The sequence below is a fragment of the Pan troglodytes genome, chromosome 23 (genome assembly GCF_028858775.2).
Source record: "Pan troglodytes isolate AG18354 chromosome 23, NHGRI_mPanTro3-v2.0_pri, whole genome shotgun sequence".
NCBI classification, from domain to species: domain Eukaryota; kingdom Metazoa; phylum Chordata; class Mammalia; order Primates; family Hominidae; genus Pan; species Pan troglodytes.
In genome coordinates this window covers 53,455,621-53,483,087 of record NC_086016.1, presented here as the reverse complement: position 1 = coordinate 53,483,087, position 27,467 = coordinate 53,455,621, and positions in this window count along the sequence as shown.

Genomic DNA, 27,467 nt, shown 5'->3' with positions numbered 1-27,467 from the left:
TGGAAATATCTACACCGCGATCTGTATAAACATGGAAATATCTACACCGCGAACTGTATAAACATGGAAATCTCTACACCGCTATCTGTATAAACATGGAAATATCTACACAGCTATCTCCATAAACATGGAAATATCTACACCGCCATCTGTATAAACATGGAAATACCTACAAAGTCATCTGTATAAACATGGAAATATCTACACAGCCATCTGTATAAACATGGAAATATCTACACAGCCATCTGTATATACATGGAAATATCTACACCGCTATCTGTATAAACATGGAAATAACTACACCGCTATTTGTATAAACAAGGAAATATCTACACCGTGATCTGTATAAATATGGAAATATCAACACCGCCATCTCTATAAACATGGAAATATCTACACCCCTATCTGTATAAACTTGGAAATATCTACACCAATGTCTCTATAAACATGGAAATATCTACACCCCTATCTGTATAAACATGGAAATATCCACACCACTATCTCTATAAACATGGAAAAATCAACATCGCTATCTCTATGAACATGGAAATAACTACACCGCCATCTCTATAAACATGGAAATATCTACAACACGATCAGTATAAACATGGAAATATCTACACCGCGATCTGTATAAACATGGAAATATCTACAGCGTGATCTGTATAAACATGGAAATATCTACACCGTGATCTGTATAAACCTGGAAATATCTACAACACCATCTCTATAAACATGGAAATATCTACAACCCTATCTGTATAAACATGGAAATACCCACACAGCTGTCTCTATAAACATGGAAAAATCAACACCGCTATCTCTATGAACATGGAAATATCTACACGGCCATCTCTATAAACATGGAAATATCTACACCCCTATCTGTATAAACATGGAAATACCCACACAGCTGTCTCTATAAACATGGAAAAATCAACACAGCTATCTCTATGAATATGGAAATATCTACACGGCCATCTCTATAAACATGGAAATATCTACACCACGATCAGTATAAATATTGAAATGTCTACACTGCTATCTGTATAAACATGGAAATATCTCCACCGCTATCTCTATAAACATGGAAATATCTACAAAGCCATCTGTATACACATGGAAATAACTACACAGTCATGTGTAGGAACATAGAAATATCTACACTGCCATCTGTATAAACATGGAAATATCTACACAACCCTCTGTATAAATGTGGAAATATCTGCATAGGCATCTGTATAAACATGGAAATATCTGCACCGCTATCTGTATAAACATGGAAATTCCAACACCGCTGTCCCTAAAAACATGGAAATATGTACACCGCTATGTGTTTAAACATGGAAATATCTCCACTGCTGTCTGTATAAACATGGAAATACCTACACCGCGATCTGTATAAACATGGAAATATCTACACCGCTATCTTTATAAACATGGAAATATCTACACTGCTATCTCTATAAACATGGAAATACCTACACAGCCATCTGTATAAACATGGAAATACCTAAAAAGTCATCTGTATAAACATGGAAATATCTACACAGCCATCTGTATAAACATGGAAATATCTACACAGCCAACTGTATATAAATGGAAGTATCTACACTGCTATCTGTATAAACATGGAAATAACTACACCGCTATTTGTATAAACAAGGAAATATCTACACCACCATCTGTTTAAATATGGAAATATATACACAGACATCTGTTTATACATGAAATATCTACACCGCTGTCTCTGTAAACATGCTAATAACTACACCGCTATCTGTATAAATCTGGAAATATTTGCACCGCTATCCCTATAAACATGGTAATATCAACACCGCGATCTGTATAAACATGGAAATATCTACATCATGATCTTTATAAACATGGAAATACTACACCGCGATCTGTATAAACATGGAAATATCTACATCGTGATCTGTATAAACATGGAAATATCTACACCGCCATCTCTATAAACATGGAAATATCTACACCCCTATCTGTATAAACATGGAAATATCCACAAAGCTGTCTCTGTAAACATGGAAACATCAACACCGCTATCTCTATGAACATGGAAATATCTACACCGCCATCTCTATAAACATGGAAATATCTACACCACTAACTGTATAAACATGGAAATATCTCCACTGCTAGCTCTATAAACATGGAAATATCTACACCGCCATCTGTATAAACATGGAAATACTTAAAAAGTTATCTGTATAAACATGGAAATATCTACACCGCCATCTGTATAAACATGGAAATATCTACACAGCCATGTGTACATACATGGAAATATCTACACCGCTCTCTATATAAACATGGAAATAAGTACAGCGCTATCTGTATATACATGGAAATATCTACACCACCATCTACATATCCATAGAAATATCTGCCCCGCCATCTGTATAAAGATGGAAATATCTACAGGGTCATCTTTGTATAGATGGAAATATCAACACCGCCATCTGTACAAACATGGAAATATCTGCACTGCTATCTGTATAAACATGGAAATATCTACACCGCGGTCTGTAAAAACATGGAAATATCTACTCCGCTATCTGCATAAACATGGAAATATCTACACCGCTATATCTATAAACATGGAAATACCTACACCGCTATCTCTATAAACATGGAAATATCTACACCGCTATCTGTATAAACATGGAAATATCTACACCGCTATCTCTATAAACATGGAAATATCTACACCGCGATCTGTATTAACATGAAAATATCGACACCGCGATCTGTATAAACATGGAAATATCTTCACCACGATTTGTATAAACATGGAAATATCTACACCGCTATCTGTATAAACATGGTAATATCTACACCACCATCTATATAAACATATAAATACCTACACCACCATCTGTATAAACATGGAAATATCTACAATGCAATCTTTAGAAAGATGGAAATATCTACTCCACAATCTGTGTAAACATGGAAATATCTACACCGATATTTGTAAAAACATGGAAATATCTACACCCCTAACTGTATAAACATGGAAATATCCACACCGCTATCTCTATAAACATGGAAAAATCAACACCGCTATCTCTATAAACATGGAAAAATCAACACCGCTATCTCTATGAACATGGAAATATCTACACCGCCATCCCTATAAACATGGAAATATGTACACCACGATCAGTATAAACATGGAAATATCTACACCGCCATCTGTATAAACATGGAAATATCTACACCGCCATCTACAAATCCATGGAAATATCTGCGCCGCCATCTGTATAAACATGGAAATATCCACACGGTCATCTGTGTATAGATGCAAATATCAACACAGCCATCTGTACAAACATGGAAATATCTACACCGCCATCTGTATAAACATGGAAATATCTACACAGCCATGTGTACATACATGGAAATACCTACACCACTATCTATAAAAACATGGAAATAAATACACCGCTATTTGTATAAACATGGAAATATCTACACTGCCATCTACATATCCATGGAAATATCTGCGCCGCCATCTGTACAAACATGGAAATATCTGCACGGTCATCTGTGTGTAGATGGAAATAGCAACACCGCCATCTGTACAAACATGGAAATATCTGCACTGCTATCTGTATATACATGGAAATATCTACACCGCGGTCTGTATAAACATGGAAATATCTACACCGCTATCTGTATAAACATGGAAATATCTACTCCGCTATCTCTATAAACATGGAAATATCTCCACTCCCATCTGTATAAAGATGGAAATATCTACACCACGATCTGTATAAACATGGAAATATATACACCGCTATCTGTATAAACATGGAAATATCTACACCTCCATCTGTACAAACATGGAGATATCTACAATGACATCTGTATACACCTGGAAACACCGACACGGCAATCTGTGAATAGATGGAAACATCAACACCACAATCTGTACAAACTTGGAAATGTCAACACTGCTATCTCTATAAACATGGAAATATCTACACCGGTATCTGTATAAACATGGAAATATCTACACCACGATCTGAATAAACATGGAAATATATACACCGCTATCTGTATAACATGGAAATATCTGCACCGCTATCTCTATAGACATGGAAATATCTACAAAGCCATCTGTATAAACATGGAAATAACTACACAGTCATGTGTAGGAACATGGAAATATCTACACTGCCATCTGTATAAACATAGAAATATCTACACAGCCCTCTGTATAAATATGGAGATATCTGCATAGGCATCTGTATAAACATGTAAATATCTGCTCCGCTATCTGTATAAACTTGGAAATACCTACACCGCTGTCTCTGTAAACATGGAAATATGTACACCGCTATGTGTATAAACATGGAAATATTTCCACTGCTGTCTGTATAAACATGGAAATATCTCCACCGTTATCTCTATAAACATGGAAATATCTACAGCGCCATCTCTATAAACATTGAAATATCTACACTGCCATCTGTAAAAACATAGAAATATCTACACAGTCATCTGAATAAACATGGAAATATCTACACCACCATCTGTATAAACATGGAAATACCTACAATACCATCTGTATACACATGGAAATATCTACACAGACATCTGTATAAATATGGAAATATCTACATCGACATCTGTATAAACATGGAAATATCTACACTGCCATCTGTAGAAAGATGGAAATATCTACACCGCTATCTCTGTAAATATGGAAATACCTACACCGCCATCTCTATAAACATGAAAATATCTACACTGCCATCTCCATAAAGATGGAAGTATCTACTCTGTCATGTGTATAAACACGGAAATACCTACACCACCATCTGTGAAAACATGGAAATATCTACACCGCTATCTGTGTAAACATGGAAATATCTACACCGCCATCTGCATGTCCATGGAAATATCTTTGCCACCATCTGTATAAACATGGAAATATCTACACGGCCATCTGTGTATAGATGGAAATATCAACACCGCCATCTGTACCAACATGGAAATATCTACACAGCTATCTGTATGAACAAGGAAATAACTGCACTGCCATCTGTAAAAACATGGAAATACCTATACAGTCATCTGTATAAACATGGAAATATCTACAATGATATCTGTATACACATGGAAATATCTACACAGCCATCTGTATAAACATGTAAATATCTACACTGCTATCTCTATAAACATGGAAATATCTACACCGTCATCTCTATAAACATGAAAATATCTACACTGCCATCTCCATAAACATGGAACTAACTACTCCGCCATCTGTATAAACTTGGAATCATCTACAGCGCCATCTGTGTTAATAAGGAAATATCCACAATGCCATCTGCATAAAGATATAAATATCTGCACCAGGATCTGTATAAACATGGAAATATCTACACCGCTATCTGTATAAACGTGGAAATACCAACATCGCTATCGGTATAAACATGGAAATATCTACAACGCCATCTGTATAAACATGGAAATATCAACACCGCTATGTCTATAAACATGGAAATACCTACACCGCTGTCTCTATAAACATGGAAATTTCTACACCGTTAAATGTATAAATATGAAAATATCTACACCGCTATCTCTATAAACTCGGAAATATCTACACCGCCATCTGTATAAACATGGAAATACCTATACAGTCATCTGTGTAAACATGGAAATATCTATACCACCATCTGCATAAACATGGAGATATCTACAATGCCATCTGTATACACATGGAAATACCTACACGGCAATCTGTGTATAGATGGAAACATCAACACCGCCATCTGTACAAACATGGAAATATCTACTCTGCGGTCTGTATAAACTTGGAAATATCTACACCGCGATCTGTATAAACATGGAAATATCTACACCACGATCTGTATAAACATGGAAATATATACACCGCTATCTGTATAAACATGGAAATATCTGCACCGCTATCTCTATAAACATGGAAATATCTACACCGCTATCTGTATAAACATGGAAATATCTACACCGCGATCTGTATAAACATGGAAATATCTACACCGCGATCTGTATAAACATGGAAATATCTACACCGCGATCTGTATAAACATGGAAATATCTACCCCGCGATCTATATAAACATGGAAATATCTTCACCACGATCTGTATAAACATGGAAATATATACACCGCTACCATTATAAACATTGTAATATCTACACCACCATCTAAATAAACATGGAAATATCTACACCGCCATCTGTATAAAGATGGAAATATCTACAATGCCATCTGTAGAAAGATGGAAATATCTACACCGCAATCTGTGTAAACATGGAAATATCTACACCGCTATCTGTAAAAACATGGAAATATCTACACCGCTATCTGTATAAACATGGAAATATCTACACCGCGATCTGAATAAACATGGAAATATCTACACCGCGATCTGTATAAACATGGAAATATCTACACCGCTATCTGTATAAACATGGAAATATCTACACAGCTATCTCTATAAACATGGAAATATCTACACCGCCATCTGTATAAACATGGAAATAACTACAAAGTCATCTGTATGAACATGGAAATATCCACACAGACATCTGTATAAACATGGAAATATCTACACAGCCATCTGTATATACATGCAAAAAACTACACCGCTATCTGTATAAACATGGAAATAACTACACCACTGTTTGTATAAACAAGGAAATGTCTACACCGTGATCTGTATAAACATGGAAATATCTACACCGTCATCTTTATAAACAGGGAAATATCTGCACACCTATCTGTATAAACATGGAAATATCCACACCGCTATCTCTATAAACATGGAAAAATCAATACCGCTATCTCTATGAACATGGAATTATCTACACCGCCATCTCTATAACATGGAAATATCTACACCATGATCAGTATAAACATGGAAATATCTAAACTGCTAACTTTATAAACGTGGAAATATCTCCACTGCTATCTCTATAAACATCGAAATATCTACACCGCCATCTGTATAAACATGGAAGTACTTATAAAGTTATGTGTATAAACATGGAAATATCTACATCGCCATGTGTATAAACATGGAAATATCTACACAGCCATGTGTATATACATGGAAATATCTACACCGCTATCTATATAAACATGGAAATAACTACACCGCTATCTGTATAAACATGGAAATATCTACACAGACATCTACATATCCATAGAAATATCAGCGACGCCATCTGTATAAACATGGAAATATCTACAAGGTCATCTGTTTATAGATGGAAATATCAACACCGCCATCTGTACAAACTTGGAAATATCTGCACCGCTATCTGTATAAACATGGAAATATCTACACCGCGGTCTGTATAAACATGGAAATATCTACACCGCTATCTGTATAAACATGGAAATATCTACACCGCTATCTCTATAAACATGGAAATAACTACACCGTGATCTGTATAAACATGGAAATATTTCCACCGCTATCTGTATAAACATGGAAAATTCTACATCGTTATCTGTATAAATATGGAAATATCTACACCGCTATCTCTATAAACTTGGATATATCTACACCGCCATCTGTATAAACATGGAAATACCTATACAGTCATCTGTGTAAACATGGAAATATCTACACCACCATCTGTATAAACATGGAAATATCTACAATGCCATCTGTATACACATGGAAATACGTACACGGCAATCTGTGTGTAGATGGAAACATCAACACCGCCATCTGTACAAACATGGAAATATCTACACTGCTATCTCTATAAACATGGAATTATCTACACTGCGGTCTGTGTAAACATGGAAATATCTACACCGGCATCTGTATAAACATGGAAATATCTACACCACGATCTGTATAAACATGGAAGTATATACAGCGCTATCTGTATAAACATGGAAATATCTGCACCGCTATCTCTATAAACCTGGAAATATCTACAAAGCCATCTGTATAAACATGGAAATACCTACACAGTCATGTGTAGGAACATGGAAATGTCCACACTGCCATCTGTATAAACATAGAAATATCTACACAGCCCTCTGTATAAATATGGAAATATCTGCATAGGCATCTGTGTAAACATGGAAATATCTACACCGCTATCTCTATAAACATGGAAATATCTACACCGCCATCTGTATAAACATGGAAATACCTTTACAGTCATCTGTGTAAACATGCAAATATCTACGCCACCATCTCTATAAACATGGAAATATCTACAATGCCATCTGTATACACATGGAAATACCTACACGGCAATCTGTGTATAGATGGAAACATCAACACCGCCATCTGTACAAACATGGAAATATCTACACTGCTATCTCTATAAACATGGAAATATCTACATTGCGGTCTGTATAAACATGGAAGTATCTACACCGGTATCTATATAAACATGGAAATATCTACACCACGATCTGTATAAACATGGAAATATATACACCGCTATCTGTATAAACATGGAAATATCTGCACCGCTATCTCTATAAACACGGAAATATCTACAAACCCATCTGTATAAACATGGAAACAGCTGCACAGTCATGTGTAGGAACATGGAAATATCTACACTGCCATCTGTATAAACATAGAAATATCTGCACAGACCTCTGTATAAATATGGAAATATCAGCATAGGCATCTGTGTAAACATGGAAATATCTGCACCGCTATCTGTATAAACATGGAAATACCTACACCGCTGTCTCTATAAACATGGAAATATGTACACCGCTATGTGTATAAACATGGAAATATCTCCACTGTTGTCTGTTTAAACATGGGAATATCTCAACCGTTATCTGTTTAAACATGGAAATATCTACAGCGCCATCTCAATAAACATTGAAATATCTACACTGCCATCTGTAAAAACATGGAAATATCTACACATGCATCTGAATAAAAATGGAAATATCTACACCACCATCTGTATAAACATGGAAATACCTACAATACCATCTGTATACACATGGAAATATCTACACAGACATCTGTATAAATATGGAAATATCTACACAGCCATCTGTATAAACATGGAAATATCTACACTGCCATTTGCATAAAGATGGAAATATGTACACCACTATCTCTATAAATATGGAAATATCTACACCGCCATCGCTATAAACATGAATATATCCACACTGCCATCTCCATAAAGATGGAAGTATCTACTCCGAAATGTGTATAAACACGGAAATATCTACACCACTATCTGTGTAAACATGGAAATATCTTCACCGCTATCTGTATAAACATGGAAATATCTACACCGCTATATGCATGTCCATGGAAATATCTACGCCGCCATCTGTATAAACATGGAAATATCTACACCGCCATCGGTGTATAGATGGAAATATCAACACCGCCATCTGTGCAAACATGGAAATATCTACATCGCTATCTCTATAAACATGGAAATATCTGCACTGTCATCTGTAAAAACATGGAAATACCTATACAGTCATCTGTATAAACATGGAAATATCTACAATGCCATCTGTATACACATGGAAATATCTACACAGCCATCTGTATAAACATGTAAATATCTACACTGCTATCTCTATAAACATGGAAATATCTACAGCGCCATCTCTATAAACATGAAAATAATCACACTGCCATCTCCATAAACATGGAACTAACTACTCCGCCATCTGTATAAACATGGAAACATCTACACCGCCATCTGTGTGAATAAGGAAATATCTACAATGCCATCTGCATACAGATATAAATATCTGCACCGCGAGCTGTATAAACATGGAAATATCTACATCGCTATCTGTATAAACGTGGAAATACCAACACCGCTATCGGTATAAACATGGAAATATCTACAACGCCATCTATATAAACCTGGAAATATCTACACCGCTATGTCTATAAACATGGAAATACCTACACCGCTATCTCTATAAACATGGAAATATCTACACCGCGATCTGTATAAACATGGAAATATCTACCCCGCGATCTGTATAAACATGGAAATATCTTCACCACGATCTGTATAAACATGGAAATATCTACACCGCTACCTTTATAAACATGGTAATATCTACACCACCATCTACATAAACATGGAAATATCTACACCGCCATCTGTATAAACATGGAAATATCTACAATGCCATCTGTAGAAAGATGGAAATATCTACACCGCAATCTGTGTAAACCTGGAAATATCTACACCGCTATCTGTAAAAACATGGAAATATCTACACCGCTATCTGTATAAACATGGAAATATCTACACCGTGATCTGAGTAAACATGGAAATATCTACACCGCGATCTGTATAAACATGGAAATATCTACACCGCTATCTGTATAAACATGGAAATATCTACACAGCTATCTCTATAAACATGGAAATATCTACACCGCCATCTGTATAAACATGGAAATAACTACAAAGTCATCTGTATAAACATGGAAATATCTGCACCGCTATCTCTATAAACACGGAAATATCTACAAAGCCATCTGTATAAACATGGAAATACCGACACAGTCATGTGTAGTAACATGGAAATATCTACACTGCCATCTGTATAAACATAGAAATATCTGCACAGACCTCTGTATCAATATGGAAATATCAGCATAGGCATCTGTGTAAACATGGAAATATCTGCACCGCTATCTGTATAAACATGGAAATACCTACACCGCTGTCTCTATTAACATGGAAATATGTACACCGCTATGTGTATAAACATGGAAATATCTCCACTGCTGTCTGTATAAACATGGGAATATCTCAACCGTTATCTGTTTAAACATGGAAATATCTACAGCGCCATCTCAATAAACATTGAAATATCTACACTGCCATCTGTAAAAACATGGATATATCTACACAGTCATCTGAATAAACATGGAAATATCTACACCACCATCTGTATAAACATGGAAATACCTACAATACCATCTGTATACACATGGAAATATCTACACCACCATCTGTATAAACATGGAAATACCTACAATACCATCTGTATACACATGGAAATATCTACACAGACATCTGTATAAATATGGAAATATCTACACGGCCATCTGTATAAACATGGAAATATCTACACCGCCATCTGTGTATAGATGGAAATATCAACACCGCCATCTGTGCAAACATGGAAATATCTACATCGCTATCTCTATAAACATGGAAATATCTGCACTGTCATCTGTAAAAACATGGAAATACCTATACAGTCATCTGTATAAACATGGAAATATCTACAATGCCATCTGTATACACATGGAAATATCTACACAGCCATCTGAATAAACATGTAAATATCTACACTGCTATCTCTGTAAACATGGAAATATCTACTCCGCCATCTCTATAAACATGAAAATATCTACACTGCCATCTCCATAAACATGGAACTAACTACTCCGCCATCTGTATAAACATGGAAACATCTACACCGCCATCTGTGTGAATAAGGAAATATCTACAATGCCATCTGCATACAGATATAAATATCTGCACCGCGAGCTGTATAAACATGGAAATATCTACATCGCTATCTGTATAAACATGGAAATACCAACACCGCTATCGGTATAAACATGGAAATATCTACAACGCCATCTATATAAACCTGGAAATATCTACACCGCTATGTCTATAAACATGGAAATACCTACACCGCTATCTCTATAAACATGGAAATATCTACACCGCGATCTGTATAAACATGGAAATATCTACCCCGCGATCTGTATAAACATGGAAATATCTTCACCACGATCTGTATAAACATGGAAATATCTACACCGCTACCTTTATAAACATGGTAATATCTACACCACCATCTACATAAACATGGAAATATCTACACCGCCATCTGTATAAACATGGAAATATCTACAATGCCATCTGTAGAAGGATGGAAATATCTACACCGCAATCGGTGTAAACATGGAAATATCTACACCGCTATCTGTAAAAACATGGAAATATCTACACCGCTATTTGTATAAACATGGAAATATCTACACCGCGATCTGAATAAACATGGAAATATCTACACCGCGATCTGTATAAACATGGAAATATCTACACCGCTATCTGTATAAACATGGAAATATCTACACAGCTATCTCTATAAACATGGAAATATCTACACCGCCATCTGTATAAACATGGAAATAACTACAAAGTCATCTGTATAAACATGGAAATATCCACACAGCCATCTGTATAAACATGGAAATATCTACACCGCCATCTGTATATACATGCAAAAAACTACACCGCTATCTGTATAAACATGGAAATAACTACACCGCTATTTGTATAAACAAGGAAATGTCTACACCGTCATCTTTATAAACATGGAAATATCTTCACGCCTATCTGTATAAACATGGAAATATCCACACCGCTATCTCTATAAACATGGAAAAATCAATACCGCTATAGCAATGAACATGGAATTATCTACACCGCCATCTCTATAACATGGAAATATCTACACCACGATCAGTATAAACATGGAAATATCTAAACTGCTATCTTTATAAACGTGGAAATATCTCCACTGCTATCTCTATAAACATCGAAATATCTACACCGCCATCTATATAAACATGGAAAAACTTACAATGTTATCTGTGTAAACATGGAAATATCTACACCGCCATCTGTATAAACATGGAAATATCTACACAGCCATGTGTATATACATGGAAATATCTACACCGCTATCTATATAAACATGGAAATAACTACACCGCTATCTGTATAAACATGGAAATATCTACACTGACATCTACATATCCATGGAAATATCTGCGCCGCCATCTGTATAAACATGGAAATATCTACACGGTCATCTGTGTATAGATGGAAATATCAACACCGCCATCTGTACAAACATGGAAATATCTGCACCGCTATCTGTATAAACATGGAAATATCTACACCGTGGCCTGTATAAACATGGAAATATCTACACCGCTATCTGTATAAACATGGAAATATCTACACCGCGATCTGTAGAAACATGGAAATATTTACACCGCTATCTGTATAAACATGGAAACTTCTACATCGTTATCTGTATAAATATGGAAATATCTACACCGCTATCTCTATAAACTTGGATATATCTACACCTCCATCTGTATAAACATGGAAATACCTATAAAGTCATGTGTGTAAACATGGAAATATCTACACCACCATCTGTATAAACATGGAAATATCTACAATGCCATCTGTATACACATGGAAATACCTACACAGCAATCTGTGTATAGATGGAAACATCAACACCGCCATCTGTACAAACATGGAAATATCTACACTGCTATCTCTATAAACATGGAATTATCTACACTGCGGTCTGTGTAAACATGGAAATATCTACACCGGCATCTGTATAAACATGGAAATATCTACACCACAATCTGTATAAACATGGAAGTACATACAGCGCTATCTGTATAAACATGGAAATATCTGCACCGCTATCTCTATAAACCTGGAAATATCTACAAAGCCATCTGTATAAACATGGAAATACCTACACAGTCATGTGTAGGAACATGGAAATGGCCACACTGCCATCTGTATAAACATAGAAATATCTACACAGCCCTCTGTATAAAAATGGAAATATCTGCATAGGCATCTGTGTAAACATGGAAATATCTACACCGCGATCTGTAGAAACATGGAAATATTTACACCGCTATCTGTATAAACATGGAAACTTCTACATCGTTATCTGTATAAATATGGAAATATCTACACCGCTATCTCTATAAACTTGGATATATCTACACCTCCATCTGTATAAACATGGAAATACCTATAAAGTCATGTGTGTAAACATGGAAATATCTACACCACCATCTGTATAAACATGGAAATATCTACAATGCCATCTGTATACACATGGAAATACCTACACGGCAATCTGTGTATAGATGGAAACATCAACACCGCCATCTGTACAAACATGGAAATATCTACACTGCTATCTCTATAAACATGGAATTATCTACACTGCGGTCTGTGTAAACATGGAAATATCTACACCGGCATCTGTATAAACATGGAAATATCTACACCACAATCTGTATAAACATGGAAGTACATACAGCGCTATCTGTATAAACATGGAAATATCTGCACCGCTATCTCTATAAACCTGGAAATATCTACAAAGCCATCTGAATAAACATGGAAATACCTACACAGTCATGTGTAGGAACATGGAAATGGCCACACTGCCATCTGTATAAACATAGAAATATCTACACAGCCCTCTGTATAAATATGGAAATATCTGCATAGGCATCTGTGTAAACATGGAAATATCTACCCCGCTATCTCTATAAACATGGAAATATCTACACCGCCATCTGTATAAACATGGAAATACCTTTACAGTCATCTGTGTAAACATGCAAATATCTATGCCACCATCTCTATAAACATGGAAATATGTACAATGCCATCTGTATACACATGGAAATACCTACACGGCAATCTGTGTATAGATGGAAACATCAACCCCGCCATCTGTACAAACATGGAAATATCTACACTGCTATCTCTATAAACATGGAAATATCTACACTGCGGTCTGTAAAAACATGGAAGTATCTACACCGGTATCTGTATAAACATGGAAATATCTACACCACGATCTGTATAAACATGGAAATATATACACCGCTATCTGTATAAACATGGAAATATCTGCACCGCTATCTCTATAAACACGGAAATATCTACAAAGCCATCTGTATAAACATGGAAATATCTGCACACTCATGTGTAGGAACATGGAAATATCTACACTGCCATCTGTATAAACATAGAAATATCTGCACAGACCTCTGTATAAATATGGAAATATCAGCATAGGCATCTGTGTAAACATGGAAATATCTGCACCGCTATCTGTATAAACATGGAAATACCTACACCGCTGTCTCTATAAACATGGAAATATATACACCGCTATGTGTATAAACATGGAAATATCTCCACTGTTGTCTGTATAAACGTGGGAATATCTCAACCGTTATCTGTTTAAACATGGAAATATCTACAGCGCCATCTCAATAAACATTGAAATATCTACACTGCCATCTGTAAAACCATGGAAATATCTACACAGTCATCTCAATAAACATGGAAATATCTACACCACCATCTTTATGAACATGGAAATACCTACAATACCATCTGTATACACATGGAAATATCTACACAGACATCTGTATAAATATGGAAATATCTCCACGGCCATCTGTATAAACATGGAAATATATACACTGCCATCTGTAGAAAGATGGAAATATGTACACCACTATCTCTATAAATATGGAAATATCTACACAGCCGTCGCTATAAACATGAATATATCCACACTGCCATCTCCATAAAGATGGAAGTATCTACTCTGAAATGTGTATAAACACAGAAATATCTACACCACTATCTGTGTAAACATGGAAATATCTACACCGCTATCTGTATAAACATGGAAATATCTACACCGCTATCTGCATGTCCATGGAAATATCTACGCCGCCATCTGTATAAACATGGAAATATCTACACCGCCATCTGTGTATAGATGGAAATGTCAACACCGCCATCTGTGCAAACATGGAAATATCTACATCGCTATCTCTATAAACTTGGAAATATCTACACTGTCATCTGTAAAAACATGGAAATACCTATACAGTCATCTGTATAAACATGGAAATATGTACAATGCCATCTGTATACACATGGAAATATCTACACAGCCATCTGTATAAACATGTAAATATCTACACTGCTATCTCTATAAACATGGAAATATCTACACCGCCATCTCTATAAACATGAAAATATCTACACTGCCATCTCCATAAACATGGAACTAACTACTCCGCCATCTGTATAAACATGGAAACATCTACACCGCCATCTGTGTGAATAAGGAAATATCTACAATGCCATCTGAATACAGAAATGAATATCTGCACGGCGAGCTGTATAAACATGGAAATATCTACATCGCTATCTGTATAAACGTGGAAATACCAACACCGCTATCGGTATAAACATGGATATATCTACAACGCCATCTATATAAACCTGGAAATATCTACACCGCTATGTCTATAAACATGGAAATACCTACACCGCTATCTCTATAAACATGGAAATATCTACACCGCGATCTGTATAAACATGGAAATATCTACCCCGCGATCTGTATAAACATGGAAATATCTTCACCACGATCTGTATAAACATGGAAATATCTACACCGCTACCTTTATAAACATGGTAATATCTACACCACCATCTACATAAACATGGAAATATCTACACCGCCATCTGTATAAACATGGAAATATCTACAATGCCATCTGTATACACATGGAAATATCTACACAGCCATCTGAATAAACATGTAAATATCTACACTGATATCTCTATAAACATGGAAATATCTACAATGCCATCTGTATAAACATGGAAATACCTACACGGCAATCTGTGTATAGATGGAAACATCAACACCGCCATCTGTACAAACATGGAAATATCTACACTGCTATCTCTATAAACATGGAAATATCTACACTGCGGTCTGTATTAACATGGAAGTATCTACACCGGTATCTGTATAAACATGGAAATATCTACACCACGATCTGTATAAACATGGAAATATATACACCGCTATCTGTATAAACATGGAAATATCTGCACCGCTATCTCTATAAACACGGAAATATCTACAAAGCCATCTGTATAAACATGGAAACACCTGCACAGTCATGTGTAGGAACATGGAAATATCTACACTGCCATCTGTATAAACATAGAAATATCTGCACAGACCTCTGTATAAATATGGAAATATCAGCATAGGCATCTGTGTAAACATGGAAATATCTGCACCGCTATCTGTATAAACATGGAAATACCTACACCGCTGTCTCTATAAACATGGAAATATATACACCGCTATGTGTATAAACATGGAAATATCTCCACTGCTGTCTGTATAAACATGGGGATATCTCAACCGTTATCTGTTTAAACATGGAAATATCTACAGCGCCATCTCAATAAACATTGAAATATCTACACTGCCAACTGTAAAAACATGGAAATATCTACACAGTCATCTGAATAAACATGGAAATATCTACACCACCATCTGTATAAACATGGAAATACCTACAATACCATCTGTATACACATGGAAATATCTACACAGACATCTGTATAAATATGGAAATATCTACACGGCCATCTGTATAAACATGGAAATATCTACACTGCCATCTGTATAAAGATGGAAATATGTACACCACTATCTCTATAAATATGGAAATATCTACACCGCCATCGCTATAAACATGAATATATCCACACTGCCATCTCCATAAAGATGGAAGTATCTACTCCGAAATGTGTATAAACACGGAAATATCTACACCACTATCTGTGTAAACATGGAAATATCTACACCGCTATCTGTATAAACATGGAAATATCTACACCGCTATCTGCATGTCCATGGAAATATCTACGCCGCCATCTGTATAAACATGGAAATATCTACACCGCCATCTGTGTATAGATGGAAATATCAACACCGCCATCTGTGCAAACATGGAAATATCTACATCGCTATCTCTATAAACATGGAAATATCTGCACTGTCATCTGTAAAAACATGGAAATACCTATACAGTCAGCTGTATAAACATGGAAATATCTACAATGCCATCTGTATACACATGGAAATATCTACACAGCCATCTGTATAAACATGTAAATACCTACACTGCTATCTCTATAAACATGGAAATATCTACACCGCCATCTCTATAAACATGAAAATATCTACACTGCCATCTCCATAAACATGGAACTAACGACTCCGCCATCTGTATAAACATGGAAACATCTACACCGCCATCTGTGTGAATAAGGAAATATCTACAATGCCATCTGCATACAGATATAAATATCTGCACCGCGAGCTGTATAAACATGGAAATATCTACATCGCTATCTGTATAAACGTGGAAATACCAACACCGCTATCGGTATAAACATGGAAATATCTACAACGCCATCTATATATACCTGGAAATATCTACACCGCTATGTCTATAAACATGGAAATATCTACACCGCTATCTCTATAAACATGGAAATATCTACACCGCGATCTGTATAAACATGGAAATATCTACCCCGCGATCTGTATTAGCATGGAAATATCTTCACCACGATCTGTATAAACATGGAAATATCTACACCGCTACCTTTATAAACATGGTAATATCTACACCACCATCTACATAAACATGGAAATATCTACACCGCCATCTGTATAAACATGGAAATATCTACAATGCCATCTGTAGAAAGATGGAAATATCTACACCGCAATCTGTGTAAACATGGAAATATCTACACCGCTATCTGTAAAAACATGGAAATATCCACACCGCTATCTGTATAAACATGGAAATATCTACACCGCGATCTGAATAAACATGGAAATATCTACACCGCGATCTGTATAAACATGGAAATATCTACACCGCTATCTGTATAAACATGGAAATATCTACACCGTTATCTGTAAACAAGGAAATATCTCCACTACTATCTCTGTAAACATCGAAATATCTACACCGCCATCTGTATAAACCTGGAAATACTTACAAAGTTATCTGTATACAAATGGAAATATCTACACCGCCATCTCTGTAAACATGGAAATATCTACACAGCCATGTGTACGTACAAGGAAATATCTACACCGCTATCTATATAAACATGGAAATAACTACACCGCTATCTGTACAAACATGGAAATATCTACACCGCCATCTACATATCCATGGAAATATCTGCACCGCCATCTGTATAAACATGGAAATATCTACACGGTCATCTGTGTATAGATGGAAATATCAACACCGCCATCTGTACAAACATGGAAATATCTACACCGCGGTCTGTTTAAAAATGGAAATATCTACACCGCTATCTGTATAAACATGGAAACTTTTACACCGTTATCTGTATAAATATAGAAATATCTACTCCGCTATCTCTATAAACATGGAAATACCTACCCCACTTTCTCTAGAAACATGGAAATATCTACAATGCCATCTGTATACACATGGAAATATCTACACAGCCATTTGTACAAACATGTAAATATCTACACTGTGATCTGTGTAAACATGGAAATATCTACACCGCCATCTCTATGAACATGAAAATATCTACAGTGCCATCTCCATAAACATGGAACTAACTACTCCGCCATCTCTATAAACATGGAAATATCTACACCGCTATCTGTATAAACATGGAAATATCTACACCGCTATCTGTATAAACATGGAAATATCTACACCGCGATCTGTATAAACATGGAATTACCTACAACGCGATCTGTATAAACATGGAAATATGTTCACCACGATCTGTATAAACATGGAAATATCTACTCCGCTATCTGTATAAACATGGTAATATCTACACCAACATCTATATAAACATGGAAATGTCTACACCGCCATCTGTATAAACATGGAAATATCTACAATGCCATCTGTAGAAAGATGGAAATATCTACACCGCAATCTGTGTAAACATGGAAATAACTACACCGATATCTGTAAAAACATGGAAATATCTACACCGCTATCTGTGTAAACATGGAAATATCTACACCGCGATCTGTATATACATGGAAATATCTACACCGCAATCTGTATACACATGGAAATATCTACACCGCTATCTGTATAAACATGGAAATATCTACACAGCTATCTCTATAAACATGGAAATATCTACACCACCATCTGTATAAACATGGAAATACCTACAAAGTCATCTGTATAAACATGGAAATATCTACACAGCCATCTGTATAAACATGGAAATATCTACACAGCCATCTGTATATACATGGAAATATCTATACCACAATCTGTATAAACATGGAAATAACTACACCGCTATTTGTATAAACAAGCAAATATCTACAACGTGATCTGTATAAACATGGAAATATCTACACCGCCATCTCTATAAACATGGAAATATCTACACCCCTATCTGTATATACATGGAAATATCCACACCGCTATCTCTATAAACATGGAAAAATCAACACCGCTATCTCTATGAACATGGAAATATCTACACCGCCATCTGTATAAACATGGAAATAACTACAAAGTCATCTGTATAAACATGGAAATATCTGCACCGCTATCTCTATAAACACGGAAGTATCTACAAAGCCATCTGTATAAACATGGAAATACCTACACAGTCATGTGTAGGAACATGGAAATATCTATACTGCCATCTGTATAAACATAGAAATATCTGCACAGACCTCTGTATAAATATGGAAATATCAGCATAGGCATCTGTGTAAACATGGAAATATCTGCACCGCTATCTGTATAAACATGGAAATACCTACACCGCTGTCTCTATAAACATGGAAATATGTACACCGCTATGTGTATAAACATGGAAATATCTCCACTGCTGTCTGTATAAACATGGGAATATCTCAACCGTTATCTGTTTAAACATGGAAATATCTACAGCGCCATCTCAATTAACATTGAAATATCTACACTGCCATCTGTAAATACATGGAAATATCTACACAGTCATCTGAATAAACATGGAAATATCTACACCACCATCTGTAAAAACATGGAAATACCTACAATACCATCTGTATACACATGGAAATATCTACACAGACATCTGTATAAATATGGAAATATCTACACGGCCATCTGTATAAACATGGAAATATCTACACTGCCATCTGTAGAAAGATGGAAATATGTACACCGCTATCTCCATAAATATGGAAATATCTACACCGCCATCTCTATAAACATGAAAATATCTACACTGCCATCCCCATAAAGATGGAAGTATCTACTCCGCCAAGTGTATAAACACGGAAATATCTTCACCAACATCTGTGTAAACATGGAAATATCAACACCGCTATCTGTATAAACATGGAAATATCTACACCGCCATCTGCATGTCCATGGAAATATCTACGCCGCCATCTGTATGAACATGGAAATATCTACACGGCCATCTGTGTATAGATGGAAATATCAACAGCGCCATCAGTACAAACATGGAAATATCTACATCGCTATCTCTATAAACATGGAAATATCTGCTCTGCCCTCTGTAAAAACATAAAAAAACCTATACAGTCATCTGTATAAACATGGAAATAAATACAATGCCATCTGTATACACATGGAAATATCTACACAGCCATCTGTATAAACATGTAAATATCTACACTGCTATCTCTATAAACATGGAAATATCTACACCGCCATCTCAATAAACATGAAAATATCTACACTGCCGTCTCCATAAACATGGAACTAACTACTCCGCCATCTGTATAAACATGGAAATATCTACATCGTGATCTGTATAAACATGGAAATATCTTCACCACGATCTGCATAAACATGGAAACATCTACACCGCTATCTGTATAAACATTGAAATATCTACACCGCAATCTGTATAAACATGGAAATATCTACACGGCGATCTGTATAAACATGGAAATATCTACACCGCTTTCTGTATAAAGATGGTAATAAGTACACCACCATCTATATAAACATGGAAATATCGACACCGCCATCTGTATAAACATGAAAATAACTACAATGCCATCTGTAGAAAGATGGAAATAACTACACCGCAATCTTTGTAAACATGGAAATATCTACACCGATATCTGTAAAAACATGGAAATATCTACACCGCTATCTGTATAAACATGGAAATATCTACACCGCGATCTGTATAAACATGGAAATATCTACACCACGATCTGTATAAACATGGAAATATCTACACCGCTATCTGTATAAACATGGAAATATCTACACAGCTATCTCCATAAACATGGAAATCTCTACACCGCCATCTGCATAAACATGGAAATACCTACAAAGTCATCTGTATAAACATGGAAATATCTACACAGCCATCTGTATAAACATGGAAATCTCTACACAGCCGTCTGTATATACATGAAAATATCTACAACGCTATCTGTATAAACATGGAAATAACTACACCGCTATTTGTAGAAACAAGGAAATATCTACACCGTGATCTGTATAAACATGGAAATATCAACACCGCCAACTCTATAAACATGGAAGTATCTACACCCCTATCTGTATAAACATGGAAATATCAACACCGACATCTCTATAAACATGGAAATATCTACACCCCTATCTGTATAAACATGGAAATATCCACACCGCTATCTCTATAAACATGGAAAAATCAACATCGCTATCTCTATGAACATGGAAATATCTACACCGCCATCTCTATAAACATGGAAATATCTACAACACGATCAGTATAAACATGGAAATATCTACACCGCTATCTGTAAACAAGGAAATATCTCCACTACTATCTCTATAAACATCGAAATATCTACACCGCCATCTGTATAAACGTGGAAATACTTACAAAGTTATCTGTATACAAATGGAAATATCTACACCGCCATCTCTGTAAACATGGAAATATCCACACAGCCATGTGTACGTACATGGAAATATCTACACCGCTATCTATATAAACATGGAAATAACTACACCGCTATCTGTACAAACATGGAAATATCTACACCGCCATCTACATATCCATGGAAATATCTGCACCGCCATCTGTATAAACATGGAAATATCTACACGGTCATCTGTGTATAGATGGAAATATCAACACCGCCATCTGTACAAACATGGAAATATCTACACCGCGGTCTGTTTAAACATGGAAATATCTACACCGCTATCTGTATAAACATGGAAACTTTTACACCGTTATCTGTATAAATATAGAAATATCTACACCGCTATCTCTATAAACATGGAAATACCTACCCCACTTTCTCTAGAAACATGGAAATATCTACAATGCCATCTGTATACACATGGAAATATCTACAGAGCCATTTGTACAAACATGTAAATATCTACACTGCGATCTGTGTATACATGGAAATATCTACACCGCCATCACTATAAACATGAAAATATCTACAGTGCCATCTCCATAAACATGGAACTAACTACTCCGCCATCTGTATAAACATGGAAACATCTACACCGCTATCTATATAAACATGGAAATATCTACACCGCTATCTGTATAAACATGGAAATATCTACACCGCGATCTGTATAAACATGGAAATACCTACAACGCGATCTGTATAAACATGGAAATATCTTCACCACGATCTGTATAAACATGGAAATATCTACTCCGCTATCTGTATAAACATGGTAATATCTACACAACCATCTATATAAACATGGAAATGTCTACACCGCCATCTGTATAAACACGGAAATATCTACAATGCCATCTGTAGAAAGATGGAAATATCTACACCGCAATCTGTGTAAACATGGAAATAACTACACCGATATCTGTAAAAACATGGAAATATCTACACCGCTATCTGTATAAACATGGAAATATCTACACCGCGATCTGTATATACATGGAAATATCTACACCGCAATCTGTATAAACATGGAAATATCTACACCGCTATCTGTATAAACATGGAAATATCTACACAGCTATCTCTATAAACATGGAAATATCTACACCGCCATCTGTATAAACATGGAAATACCTACAAAGTCATCTGTATAAACATGGAAATATCTACACAGCCATCTGTATAAACATGGAAATATCTACACAGCCATCTGTATATACATGGAAATATCTATACCACAATCTGTATAAACATGGAAATAACTACACCGCTATTTGTATAAACAGGCAAATATCTACAACGTGATCTGTATAAACATGGAAATATCTACACCGCCATCTCTATAAACATGGAAATATCTACACCCCTATCTGTATATACTTGGAAATATCCACACTGCTATCTCTATAAACATGGAAAAATCAACACCGCTATCTCTATGAACATGGAAATATCTACACCGCCATCTCTATAAACATGGAAATATCTACACCACGATCAGTATAAACATGGAAATATCTACACCGCTATCTGTATAAACATGGAAATATCTCCACTGCTATCTCTACAAACATCGAAATATCTACACCGCCATCTGTATAAACGTGGAAATACTTACAAAGTTATCTGTATAAACATGGATATATCTACAATGCCATCAGTATAAACATGGAAATATCTACACAGCCATGTGTATTTACATGGAAATATCTACACCGCTATCTATATAAACATGGAAATAACTACACCACTATCTGTATAAACATGGAAGTATCTACACCGCCATCTTCATATCCATGGAAATATCTGCGCCGACATCTGTATAAACATGGAAATATCTACACGGTCATCTGTGTATAGATGGAAATATCAACACCGCCATCTGTACAAACGTGGAAATATCTGCACTGCTATCTGTATAAACATGGAAATATTTACACTGCTATCTGTATAAACATGGAAATTTCTACACCGTTTTCTTTATAAATATGGAAATGTCTACACCGCTATCTCTATAAACATGGAAATATCTACACCGCCCTCTGTATAAACATGGAAATAACTATACAGTCATGTGTGTAAACATGGAAATATCTACACCACCATCTGTATAAACATGGAAATACCTACAACGCGATCTGTATAAACATGGAAATATCTTCACCACGATCTGTATAAACATGGAAATATCTACTCCGCTATCTGTATAAACATGGTAATATCTACACAACCATCTATATAAACATGGAAATGTCTACACCGCCATCTGTATAAACATGGAAATATCTACAATGCCATCTGTAGAAAGATGGAAATATCTACACCGCAATCTGTGTAAACATGGAAATAACTACACCGATATCTGTAAAAACATGGAAATATCTACACCGCTATCTGTATAAACATGGAAATATCTACACCGCGATCTGTATATACATGGAAATATCTACACCGCGATCTGTATAAACATGGAAATATCTACACCGCTATCTGTATAAACATGGAAATATCTACACAGCTATCTCTATAAACATGGAAATATCTACACCGCCATCTGTATAAACATGGAAATACCTACAAAGTCATCTGTATAAACATGGAAATATCTACACAGCCATCTGTATAAACATGGAAATATCTACACAGCCGTCTCTATATACATGGAAATATCTATACCACAATCTGTATAAACATGGAAATAACTACACCGCTATTTGTATAAACAGGCAAATATCTACAACGTGATCTGTATAAACATGGAAATATCTACACCGCCATCTCTATAAACATGGAAATATCTACACCCCTATCTGTATATACTTGGAAATATCCACACCGCTATCTCTATAAACATGGAAAAATCAACACCGCTATCTCTATGAACATGGAAATATCTACACCGCCATCTCTATAAACATGGAAATATCTACACCACGATCAGTATAAACATGGAAATATCTACACCGCTATCTGTATAAACATGGAAATATCTCCACTGCTATCTCTACAAACATCGAAATATCTACACCGCCATCTGTATAAACGTGGAAATACTTACAAAGTTATCTGTATAAACATGGATATATCTACAACGCCATCAGTATAAACATGGAAATATCTACACAGCCATGTGTATATACATGGAAATATCTACACCGCTATCTATATAAACATGGAAATAACTACACCACTATCTGTATAAACCTGGAAGTATCTACACCGCCATCCTCATATCCATGGAAATATCTGCGCCGACATCTGTATAAACATGGAAATATCTACACGGTCATCTGTGTATAGATGGAAATATCAACACCGCCATCTGTACAAACGTGGAAATATCTGCACTGCTATCTGTATAAACATGGAAATATTTACACTGCTATCTGTATAAACATGCAAATTTCTACACCGTTAGCTTTATAAATATGGAAATGTCTACACCGCTATCTCTATAAACATGGAAATATCTACACCGCCCTCTGTATAAACATGGAAATAACTATACAGTCATGTGTGTAAACATGGAAATATCTACACCACCATCTGTATAAACATGGAAATATCTACAATGCCATCTGTATACACATGGAAATATCTACACAGCCATCTGTATAAACATGTAAATATCTACACTGCTATCTCTATAAACATGGAAATATCTACAGCGCCATCTCTATAAACATGAAAATATCTACACTGCCATCTCCATAAACATGGAACTAACTACTCCGCCATCTGTATAAACATGGAAACATCTACACCGCCATCTGTGTGAATAAGGAAATATCTACACTGCCATCTGTATAAAGATATAAATATCTGCACTGCGAGCTGTATAAACATGGAAATATCTACACGGTCATCTGTGTATAGATGGAAATATCAACACTGCCATCTGTGCAAAGATGGAAATACCTACACCGCTATCCCTATAAACATGGAAATATCTGCACTGCCATCTATAATAACATGGAAATACCTATACAGTCATCTGTATAAACATGGAAATATCTACAACGCCATCTGTATACACTTGGAAATATCTACACAGCCATCTGTATAAACATGTAAATATCTACACTGCTATCTCTATAAACATGGAAATATCTACAGCGCCATCTCTATAAACATGAAAATATCTACACTGCCATCTCCATAAACATGGAACTAACTACTCCGCCATCTGTGTAAACATGGAAACATCTACACCGCCATCTGTGTGAATAAGGAAATATCTACACTGCCATCTGTATAAAGATATAAATATCTGCACTGCGAGCTGTATAAACATGGAAATATCTACACGGTCATCTGTGTATAGATGGAAATATCAACACTGCCATCTGTGCAAAGATGGAAATACCTACACCGCTATCTCTATAAACATGGAAATATCTGCACTGCCATCTGTAATAACATGGAAATACCTATACAGTCATCTGTATAAACATGGAAATATCTACAACGCCATCTGTATACACATGGAAATATCTACACAGCCATCTGTATAAACATGTAAATATCTACACTGCGATCGGTGTAAACATGGAAATATCTACACTGCCATCTCTATAAACATGAAAATATCTACACTGCCATCTCCATAAACATGGAACTAACTACTCCGCCATCTGTATAAACATGGAAACATCTACACCGTTATCTGTAAACATGGAAATATCTACACCGCTATCTGTATAAACATGGAAATATCTACACTGCGATCTGTATAAACATGGAAATACCTACAACGCGATC